Source organism: Lycium barbarum, chromosome 11, assembly GCF_019175385.1.
Source record: "Lycium barbarum isolate Lr01 chromosome 11, ASM1917538v2, whole genome shotgun sequence".
Classification (NCBI taxonomy): Eukaryota; Viridiplantae; Streptophyta; class Magnoliopsida; order Solanales; family Solanaceae; genus Lycium; species Lycium barbarum.
Window position 1 is genome coordinate 54,399,279 of NC_083347.1, and position 12,574 is coordinate 54,411,852.

Below are 12,574 nucleotides of genomic sequence, written 5' to 3' on the forward strand. Positions count from 1 at the left end.
AAAGCCACAACAACACAATTAACATAATAAATAAAATTAGTTCACCCTTCTCCATCAACAACACTACACGGCTACCACACACACATACCCACAACACACAAATTTCATACTTTTCATTCACTTCCACATACTACAACATATATATATATATATATATATATATATATATATATATATATATATATATATATATATAATTCTTCCATAAGAAAAGGGTAGAATTCTTACCTTTTCCAATTTTTCCACTTGATAAAAAAAAGTACTTTCTTGCTTCAAAATTTGTATCACATTGAAGAGGGTTTCCAACTTAGTAGGAATTCAAAAGAGATGAATTTTGAACCAAATATTTGAGCTCCAAGAAATTATTTTTTTTTTCCTTGGCCGTGAGGCCTTTCTTTTTCTCCTCTCAAATTTGTTGTTCTTGAATCTTCCAAATAAGATGACTAGTTGTGACCCCTTCTTCCTTTTTAATACATTAGTTTAATTAATGTATGGGCTTGGGCCCTTTTTAATTGACCATGGCCGGCCACCCTTTATTTGGGCCTCTTTGTTTTCCTTTTTTTTTTCATTTCATTTAAGCCCAACTTGTTGCGGGTCTTATCTTGAAATTCCCGAAACTAATTTCTAAAATTTCCCATTTTGCCCTTGACCTTCCTCCATGTTTCCACATCCACATTTCATGAACAACACCCATATATTGAATAAAAATCAAATTATGGCCTTATTTCTTACAAGTCAAAATTGTTTCGAATTTTCCGTATATGCAAAAATATGGGATATAACAAAACACACGTTCTACACCACCTCCCCCATTATTCGGATTAGGAATAGTGTCACTAGGAAGTCCTCCCTTTTTATGAGGGTGTTGCTCTCTAGAAATATCACACATCTGCGACTCGAGCTTTTGAATAGTCGCTGTATGAGATCCCACTATTTCGGTCAGCCCAGATAAGGTCTTCTTAGCCTTGGTTTGATTTGCTAACACATTCTCAAGCATAGCCTCCATCCGCGAACTACCTTGATCGTTTGACTGCCCTTTTGGTGGAATGTATGGATTGGAACTCTTGTTTCCGAAATTGCTATTGTTTTTGTAGTTCCCTTGGTTCGTGCCACCATAATTATTATTGTAGTTCCCCTGGCTGTTGTTGTAAGTACCTTGTCCCTGCTGAGGTCTCTATTGATTTTAATTCTGATAACCCCCTTCGTAATTTTTCCTTTGATAACTCCCTTGAGAGTCACATAGTTAGCATCCTCAACCTACATAGGAGGTCCCTTATGATATGGACCCTCTTGGACTTGGTACATCCCATTCAGCATACCTGAAGTGTCTTCGCAAACATTTACCTTCTTAGTCTCCTTTTCATTAAACTTCTTGGTCAGTAGAGAGATATTCGTTGCAAGTTAAGCCAATGTCTGTTGAGTAGCCTAATTCTCCTTCACCATATTCTGGTTTATGACATTCCCATAGGGTACACTATCAGCATTGTTCGAGTGCCAAGCCTGATTGTGCGTAGTCATCCTATTAAGTATGTTAGTAATTCGAGTATAAGATTTATCCATGAAACAACCATCAGCTGCGTTGTTTGCAATTGACTGCGTTATAGGATCCAGCCCTCGATAGAACTTCTCCATTAATATGTTCTCCGAAAAACCATGACTCGAAAACTTCTGTAAATATTCTTTAAATCTCTCTCAAGCTTCGTATAATTGTTCCCCCGGTCGCTGTTTGAATTCATAGATTTTGCCACGGATCTCGGTCTTCTTGCTAGGAGGATACTACTTCTTGAGAAAGACTGCTACCATCTCTACCCATGTAGTAATAGAATTCTGGGGCAGCTCCTCGAACCACGTTCTTGCTTCTCCAACTAAGGAATATTTGAAAAGCCTCAGCCGAATAGCATCTTGTGAAACATTGTTTTGGATGTGATGTAACGACCCATTTGGTCGTTTAGCACTTTTGGACTCTTTTCCGCTAAAATGCCCTTTCTGTATTTTTTTTAAAGGTATTTTGACTTGCGAGAATTGGTGGCACGGTGATTTAATTGGCGGGTACTTTTTGAACTATATTTATTTAATGTGTGTGAATAGTTTGCTCATAGGAATTTTATTTGCTCATATAAGGTATGAGTTGGAGAATTAATTAAGTGGCTAGTGAGCCTATTTTACACTATTATGTGTCAGTTGGATGACTAAGTAATTTAGGTAATTTATAAGAGAGGGGGGCTAGGCCCATTTATTCCTAGCCCACATACTAGAATATGAGATATATTAGGGTGAAAGAATTATTGGCTTTTGGGGATTAATCAATTGCACAAAAAAAAGGGCTGCTCACCGTGAGAATAATAGGCAGTGCGGTTTTCCATCAAATTCTAGCTTCAGGTACTTTTCTATCAAGAACTGTGTGTGTGTTAGTCAACACTTCATATTTTATATTGGTTAGGCCTAGTGTAATTTCTTTTCTGTATTTGAACAACTAATTTACCACTAATGGAAGGGGAATGTTCGGATTTCGGGTGAGTAATATCATATTATTCCACTAATCAGAGACCATGTATGTATAATGTATATTCACTCCTATACTTATGATTAGGCTATTGATTGGGTCAAGTTATATTGGCATAATGATTACAATAGAATATGAGGCCTAATGATGATGCAATCATGAGCTAAACTTTGAGAAATTATGATAGAATGGTTGTTGGATAATGGCCCCAGTACGTTTTCTTATTAAGTTTGGAAGCACTATGTCCGTATTTTATTTTATTTTCTTTTGGTTTTGAAATTCTCGTATGTTCATCACGTAAAGTTTCAATTTTGATATGTTGAGTCTATATGATTGAATATTAGGAGTATTGGGATATATGAATACCTTCAAATTCATTGTATTTGAATTGTGGAAAGTTAGATTTTTGTCTGAAGTTAAGATTTTGGGGCAATTAAAGGTTTCGAGTCATAGTTCTAAGAAATGAGAATTAATGATTTGAGAGTCCATTTATGGATGAAATTGATAATTTTTAAAATATATGACCCTTGGATTATGGGTGAAATTATTTTTCAATAAAATTCCAATTTTGCCCCTGTGGGCTCGAGGTCACTTTTCGGGTGCGTTTTTGGGTTTTGAATATAAATATAGCAATATGGGTGTCCTTAGATTCGTGTTCTAATGTAAATCAAATATTTGATAGATTTCGATCGTTCAGAGGCTCTACACAAAGGAAAGTCTTTGGTTTGATTGTTCGTGGCACCCGTTCGACATTGAGGTAGGTTACGGTCTACTTTAGTTATTCTCTGATTAGAGAATCGTATGTAGTTGTAGAAAGTGATGGGGATAGCATGATAGGCCTTCGGGCATGAAGTGGAGGCGAATTCCAGTTAAGTTGGTTTTGTCAGCTGTTATGTGGGCTTGTCTCCGTATGTGTTATTTTCGGTGATTATCACCTGTTTGTATCTCCATCACATATTAGCTCACTCATCACATGAAAAGGAATGGTAATATTGATAATTGAACAGTGGACAGTAATATGACTTGTACTTGTTGATTTTTATATTGGTGATATTGTTGAGACTGATATTATGCATGACATGCTTTCCATATTATTGTTGTGATGATTGGTGAGGTGAGTGATTGAGAGACTCCGAGGTCTTTGCCGGAGATTGAGAGTGACAGAGAGACTCCGAGGTCTTTCCCAGAGATTGAGAGTGATTGATAGCCTCCGAGGTTTCTACCAGAGAGCACAAGTGGTACATGGACTTCGCGGGTCCCCCATGAGTCATGGCTTTGAGGCACTGCCCTTAGCATATGTGTACGAGAGTGGAGTGAGAGAGGTGAAGGTTGCATTGCATTGCATTCATCCACTCATATATTTGACTGATCATTGGTGAACTATATCTGTCTTGGTTGATTTCATGATTCCTTTACACTTTACTTGTATATGATATGTGACCATACCTGTTTGCTCTATGTACTACGTTTTAGTTTCCACTTCTTCATGCGTTATCTAATCATTGTCGGCCTATGATGCTTACCGGTACTAGTGTTGTACTGATACTACTCTTGCTGCACTTTTTGTTGAGTGCAGAGTACGATCCAGGTTCCAGTTCTACACCCCGTGGCTGATACGCGAGGGTGACATCTTTCAGTCATTCAGGGTGAGCTACTTGGTCATCCGTGGCCCCTGAAGGACCTCCTCTATTTATTTCTATTTTTGTATTCAACAGACAATAAGTAGCCTTCGGGTATTTTCAGACTTATATTCCGTACTATGTTAGCGCTCTTGTATCATTTGACCAAATTTTGGGGTTGTCGTAACATTTCTAGTTATGATAAGTTTTAAGCCTTGATAACTTATTCTTATTTAATTTTCCGCTTATTTAACTTGTTATTAGTAATGTGGTTCGCCTACTCGGAGGGATAGTGTAAGTGCCACCACGACTCACGAATTGGGTCGTGACAAGTTGGTATCAGAGCTTCTAGGTTAATTGGTCTAATGAGTACAAGAGCAATGTCTAGTATAGTCTTTCGGTTTGGTACGTAGACGTCCGTACGCATCCTCGAGAGGCTATAGGACATTTAGGAAACACTCCACTTCTTTTTTTTCTTTTCGTGCTAGTTCAATCCGATTGGTATCTGGTTCATTCTTTTCGTGCGAGATTATTCAGATTGGTATCTTAACCTCATTTCTATGTTCTCTCACAGATGGTGAGGACGCGATCGACCGCTACTGGAAGCCAGGAGCCCACACCTGCACCTGCACCTGTACCCGCACCCGCACCCGCATCCATACCCGTTGCCCGAGCAGCTGTCCATGGGTGAGGCAGGGGATGTGGCAGAGGACGTGGCAGGGGCAGAGGCCGTGCAGCTAATCCAGATAGGAACCAAGCACCAGCACCTGCTCAGGACCTTGACAGAGAGTTGACTCCGGAGCTTGATGACATCCGGAGGAGGAGATTAGGGCTGCTGAGGCACAGCCTGGGGTCGCTGCTACTCCTAATTTTCAAGAGGCTGTGTTTCGAGTGTTGGGGTACTTTGACAGTTTGGCTCAGGCGGGCATGATTCCAGTTGCTCCAGATGGCTCACAGACTAGAGTGGGAGGTCATACTCCTGATCCTACGGTTGCTCCAGGATTTCGGACATCGAGGGTATTGCCGGCAACAGCAGTGGCTCCCCGTATTGATGCTACTCCAGTGCCTGATTTTGCTCTAAGGCCTATGGATGGGCCAGTGTTGTCCAGTGAGGAGCGAAAATTGTTCGAGAGATTTACCAAAATGTCTCCTCCTTGGTTCTATGATACTCCCGGGAAGGATGCGTATGAGTTTATTGTTAGTTGCCATGAGATGTTTCATAAGTTGGGTGTAGTGGAGTCTCACGGGGTCGATTTTGTTTCTTTCTAGTTAGTTGGGGATGCCAAGCAGTGGTGGAGATCGTACATAGAGTGTCGACCAGTTAGCTCGCCACCTTTGACCTGGATCCAGTTCTACCAGGTGTTCCTAGAGAAGTATCGTACTCTGAGAGACAACAGGAAGGATGAGTTTTCAACATTAGAGCAACGCGGTAGGTCGGTTGCGGAGTATGAGACCAGATTTCTCGCTTTGTCCTGTTATGCGACGGCATTACTTCCCATAGAGGCTGAGAGAGCGAGGAGATTTGTGAAGGGTTTGGACCTTCCGCTTCGGCTGGCGACCTTACAGTTGGAGGCTTCTAGGGCCTTATTTCAGTCAGTAGTAGAGCATGCCAGGAGGGTTGAGTCAGAGATGGGTCGGGCACATAGTGGGGGTGGCGACAAGAAAGCTCGTACATTTGACAGTCTCAGAGGTCCTATTAGAGGTGGGGGACACCATGACAGGGTTCATCATCATCCCTACAGCCGCCCCATCCAGTCATCACTACAGGCTTTAACAGGTGGTTCTTCAGGTTATAGCGGGCACAGTTCTAAGCAGACTTCCCGAGGTTCTTACTCTCAACCTTCAGACCGCGGAGGGTATTTTGGTTCTTCTATGACAGTTCAGCAGCCTATGGCCAGAGGAGCATGTTTTGAGTGTGGTGAGACAGGGCATTACGCGAGAGAGTGTCCTAGATCCAGGCAGGGTTCCAGAGTTCAGACATCTAGGCCTCCAGCACTGCCAGCTAGAGGAGGAGGATATTCTAGTAGAGGGGGTTCGCAGTCGGGCAGGGGTGGCCATCAGCCTAGCAGAAGTGGTCATCAGTCTGGTAGGGGCAGCGCTCAGTCAGTGAGAGGAGAATCTCAGGCAATCTGTGGTAGTCGTGGAGGCACACAGTCCGAGGGTGGACGTGCCCATTTCTATGCTTTTCCGGGTAGACCAGAGATCGAGGCCCATGATGCGGTTATCACAGGTATTATTTCGGTTTGTCACCGATCAGATTCTGTCTTATTTGATCCGGGTTCTACTTTCTCTTATGTGTCCACCTATTTCTCTACGGGTCTAGATATGCTTTGTGATATTCTTGATGTACCTATTCGTGTCTTTACTCCTGTCGGAGATTCTGTGATAGTAGATCGGGTCTATAGGTCTTGTGTGGTCACGTTTATGGGGTATGATACTTGGGTAGACTTGGTTATTTTGAATATGGTGGACTTTGATATTATTTTGCGCATGGACTAGTTATCTCATCATCATGCTATTTTAGACTGTCATGCCAAGACAGTCACGTTGGCCATGCCAGGTATTCCACGGTTAGAGTGGAAGGGTACTCCTAATCCAGCACCTGAAAAGATCATATCATTTCTTCGGGCGAAGAAGTTAGTAGACAAGGGGTGTTTAGCATATTTGGCTCATATTCGGGATACTAGTGTGGATACTCCTTCCGTAGAGTCAGTGCCAGTTGTTTGTGAGTTCTAAGAGGTTTTCTCTACAGATTTTCCTGGTATGCCGCCTGATCGAGATATTGACTTTTGCATTGACTTGGAGCCAGGCACCTGACCTATTTCTATTCCAACCTATCAGATGGCTCCGACAGAGTTGAGAGAGATGAAAGAGCAGTTGCAAGACTTGTTGAGCAAAGGATTTATTAGACCCAGTATTTTTTCTTGGGGTGCTCCCGTTTTGTTCGTGAAGAAGAAAGATGGTACCATGCGAATGTGTATCGATTATTAGCAATTAAACAAGGTTACAATCAGAAATAAGTATCCAATACCCCGTATTGATGACTTATTTGATCAGCTTCAGGGTGCGTCGATCTTTTCTAAGATTGATTTAAGGTCAGGCTGTCATCAGTTGAAGATTCGAGCGGAGGATGTTTCGAAGACCGCTTTAAGGACCCGTGATGGTCATTATGAGTTCTTGGTGATGTCTTTCGGGCTTACTAATTCCCCTGTATCCTTCATGAATTTGATGAATGGGATCTTCAAGCCTTACTTGGATTCATTTGTGATCATGTTTATTGATGACATCCTATGTACTCTCAGAGTAAGGAAGATCATGAGAAGCATTTGAGGATCGTGCTTGGCCTGTTGAAGGAGAAGAAATTATATGCCAAGTTTTCCAAGTATGAGTTCTGGCTCAGTTTCGTAACATTTTTGGGACACGTTGTGTCCAAGGATGGGATTATGATTGATCCCAAGAAGATTGAGGCGGTTAGAGATTGGGCTAGGCCTACTTCAGTGACTGAGATTCGGAGCTTCGTAGGCCTTGCGAGTTATTATCGTCGATTTGTGAAGGGATTTTCATCTATTGCTTCCCATTTGATTAGGTTGACACAGAAGAATGTGCCTTTCCAGTGGTCCGATGAATGTGAGGAGAGCTTTCAAAAGCTCAATGCTTTATTAACTTCAGCCCCGATTTTGGCTTTACCTGTAGAAGGAAAGGACTTTGCTGTTTATTGTGATGCTTCTCGGATTGCCATGGGTTGTGTACTGATGCAAGAGGGTAGGGTGATCTCGTCCGCTTCGAGACAGTTGAAGGTTCACGAGAAAAACTACCCCACTCATAACTTAGAGTTGGCTGCAGTAGTCTTCGCTTTGAAGATTTGGAGGCACTACTTGTATGGAGTCCATTGTGAGGTGTTCACGGATCACCGTAGTCTTCAGCATGTATTTAATCAGCGGGATGTAAATTCGAGGCAGCTTAGATGGATGGAGTTGCTTAAAGATTATGATATCACCATTTTTATCATCCAGGAAAGGCTAATGTGGTAGTTGATGCGTTGAGCCGAAAGGCAGTGAGTATGGGTAGCTTAGCACGTTTGATTGTGGGAGAGCGTCCTTTAGCCATGAAGGTGCAGTGTTTGGCTAATGGTATGGTGAGACTTGATATTTCAGAACCTGGTAAGGTTCTAGCTTGTGTGGAGGCGAGGTCGTCTCTTTTGGAGCAGATTAGGGCCCAGCAGTTTGAGGATGTGAAATTGTGCAAGATTCGGGATAAGGTTCTAAGTGGAGAAGCCAATGAGGCTATTCTTGATGATGAGAGTGTTTTGAGGATTAAGGGGCACATTTGCGTTCCTAGAGTTGGTGATTTGATTCCGTTGATCTTGAAAGAGGCTCATAGTGATAGGTATTCCATTCATCCGGGTGCAACAAAGATGTTCGTGATTTGAGATAGCACTACTGGTGGGGTAGGATGAAGAGAGACATTGTGGAGTTTGTTGCCCAGTGTTCGAATCGCCAGCAGGTTAAGTATGAACGCTAGAGACCAGGTGGTGTGCTTCAGAAGATGCCCATTCCCGAGTGGAAGTGGGAGAGGATTGCTATGGATTTCGTGGTTGGTCTTCCGAAGACTTTGGGCAAGTTTGATTCGATTTGGGTTATTGTGGATAGGTTGACTAAATCCGCACACTTCATTCCGGTTCAGATTACTTATAATGCAGAGAACTTGGCCAAGATTTACATTCGAGAGATAGTGCGATTGCACGGGGTTTCTATTTCCATCATTTCCGACAGAGGCACTCAGTTTACTTCCTATTTCTGGAGGACTTTGCAGAAGGAATTGGGAACTCAGTTAGATCTTAGCACCGTGTTCCACCCGCAGACAGATGGTCAGTCCGAGAGGACTATTCAGGTGCTTGAGGATACGTTGAGGGCTTGTGTTATTGATTTTGGTGGTCATTGGGACAAATTCTTACCCTTGGTAGAGTTCGCGTACAACAATAGCTACCATTCCAGTATTGATATGGCGCCATTCGAGGCTTTATATGGAAGGAGGTGTCGTTCTCCTATTAGGTGGTTTGATGCTTTTGAGGTTCGACCATGCGGTACAGATTTGCTGAAAGGGTCTTTGGACAAGGTGAAGCTTATTCAGGAAAAGCTTCTGGCAGCTCAAAGTAGGCAGAAGGAGTATGCTGACCGGAAGATTCGTGATATGGAGTTCATGGTTGGTGAGCAGGTCCTATTGAAGGTTTTACCCATGAAGGGTGTGATGCGATTTGGAGAGAAGGGCAAGTTGAGCCCGAGGTTTATTGGCCCTTTTGAGATTCTTCGTCGTGTTGGCGAGGTGGCTTATGAGTTGGCTTTGCCACCAGGTTTGGTAGGTGTTCATCCGGTATTCCATGTTTCCATGCTGAAGAAGTACCATTCAGACGGGTTTTATATCATTCAGTGGGATTCGGTACTACTAGATTAGAATCTATCCTTCGAGGAAGAGCCGGTAGCAATCCTAGATAGACAAGTGAGAAAGTTAAGGTCCAAGGATATTGCTTCGGCTAAGGTGCAGTGGAAGCACCGTCCGATTGAGGAGGCCACTTGGGAGACCGAGGCGGATATGCGGAGTAGATATCCTCAGTTGTTCGACAGTTCAGGTACCCTTTTCTCCATCTTTCCCTTATTGCTTGAGGACGAGCGATTGTTTGATTGGTATTTTATGTAACGACCCATTTGGTCATTTAGCACTTTTGGACTCTTTTCCGCTAAAATGCCCTTTCCGTATTTTTTTTTTATTTTCTTTTGGTTTTGAAATTCTCGTATGTTCATTACGTTAAAGTTTCAATTTTGATATGTTGAGTCTATATGATTGAATATTAGGAGTATTGGGATATATGAATACCTTCAAATTCATTGAATTCGAATTGTGGAAAGTTAGATTTTTGTCCGAAGTTAAGATTTTGGGGTAATTAAAGGTTTCGAGTCATAGTTCTAAGAAATGAGAATTAATGATTTGAGAGTCCATTTATGGATGAAATTGATAATTTTTAAAATATATGACCCTTGGATTATGGGTGAAATTATTTTTCAATAAAATTCCAATTTTGCCCCTGTGGGCCGAGGTCACTTTTCGGGTGCGTTTTTGGGTTTCGAATATAAATATAGCAATATGGGTGTCCTTAGATTCGTGTTCTAACGTAAATCACATATTTGATAGATTTCGATCGTTCAGAGGCTCTACGCAAAGGAAAGTCTTTGGTTTGATTGTTCGTGGCACCCGTTCGACATTGAGGTAGGTTACTGTCTACTTTAGTTAGACTCTGATTAGAGAATCGTATGTAGTTGTAAAAAGTGACAGGGATAGCATGATAGGCCTTCGGGCATGAAGTGGAGGCGAATTCCAGTTAAGTTGGTTCTGTCAGCTGTTATGTGGGCTTGTCTCCGTATGTGTTATTTTCGGTGATTATCACCTATTTGTATCTCTGTCACATACTAGCTCACTCATCACATGAAAAGGAATGGTAATATTGATAATTGAACAGTGGATAGTAATATGACTTGTACTTGTTGATTTTATATTGGTGATATTGTTGAGACTGATATTATGCATGACATGCTTTCCATATTATTGTTGTGATGATTGGTGAGGTGAGTGATTGAGAGACTCCGAGGTCGTTGCCAGAGATTGAGAGTGACAGAGAGACTCCGAGGTCTTTGCCGGAGATTGAGAGTGATTGATAGCCTCCGAGGTTTCTGCCAGAGAGCACGAGTGGTACATGGACTTTGCGAGTCCCCCATGGGTCATGGCTTTGAGGCACTGCCCTTAGCATGTGTGTACGAGAGTGGAGTGAGAGAGGTGAAGGTTGCATTGCATTGCATTCATCCACTCATATATTTGACTGATCATTGGTGAACTATTTCTGTCTTGGTTGGTTTCATGATTCCTTTACACTTTACTTGTATATGATATGTGACCATATCTGTTTGCTCTATGTGCTACGTGTTAGTTTCCACTTCTTCATGCGTTATCTAATCATTGTCGGCCTATAATGCTTACCGGTACTAGTGTTGTACTGAGGCTACTCTTGCTGCACTTTTTGTTGAGTGCAGAGTACGATCTAGGTTCCAGTTCAACAGCTCGTGGCTGATATGCAAGGGTGACATCTTTAAGTCATTCAGGGTGAGCTACTTGGTCATGCGTTGCTCCTGAAGGACCTCCTCTATTTATTTATTTATTTATTTGTGTTCGACAGACAATATTTAGCCTTCGGGTATTTTCAGACTTATATTCCACACTATTTTAGCGCTCTTGTACCCTTTGACCAGATTTTAGGGTTGTCGTGACATTTCTAGTTATGATAAGTATTTAAGACTTGATAACTTATTCTTATTTAATTTTCCGCTTATTTAACTTGTTATTAGTAATGTGGTTCGCCTACTCAGAGAGATAATGTAGGTGCCACCACGACTCGCGAATTGGGTTGTGACATGTGATGAGCACATACATCCACAAAGTTCTGCAAATGGCATTGAGGATCATTATCGGTAGACTTTCGAATGTAGCCCTCAAGTTTCAACAACTGGTAGAGAGAGGAGTCAATTTTGACACTTGTAGCTCCAACCCGAGGATGAACAATAGCAGATGCATAGTCCTCCTCAGCAATAAGATCAGCAAATACATTCTCCTCATCCGTATCATTCGGGGGTTATTATGTTGACCACCCTGGTTACCAGGTGCTGCACGTTGATTTCGCAAAGCCATGTTCACCTATTTCACAAGGAATAGCAACCAAGGTGTGATAGACTAAGAAAAAGACTTCAATCAAAGCAAACACTATTTAGTAATTTCAAAACCGTATGTCCCGGCTACGGCGCCAAAATTTTATACGCTCAAATTACACCTTTTATTAGCGTAAAGCGGAAGATGTCAAATATAGTAACTTAGCAAGGTTGGGGTCGAATCCCATAGGGAATATGGTGTGAAAAGGTTACTAAACTCGTAGAATGCTTTATTTAGGTCTAATGACTTGCTCCGATGAATTTGTAGTAAGTTGGCTGTTTATGACTAATGTCTAACTAATTTCTTTGGATTGTAATGTATGCTAAAAGAAATCAAGGTTGTGTCCCCGCCAGATGAATGCAATGCTTAGGGTTCTAATATGATATACTTCTAATGGATCGCCATATGAGTGAACTTAATCTCGAATGGAGTTCCTAATATTTCCCAATAGTTAAGAACAATATCTCTTTATGATTTCCCCGAAGAACGATTAAATATACCAAGTAAATTCCTCTTATTCCTAAGTGAATTTATTAAACAAGGTTTAAAGCCTTGAGTTCTTGTTATTAGTTCTTACCAAACCCTAATTATTTTCCCAAATAAATCAAGGTTTATGGCGTCAGCTAATGTTTGCAACCATCAACTAACAATGATTAATGAAGAACTAACAAACCCTAACAATCCATTATGCATATATCACAAC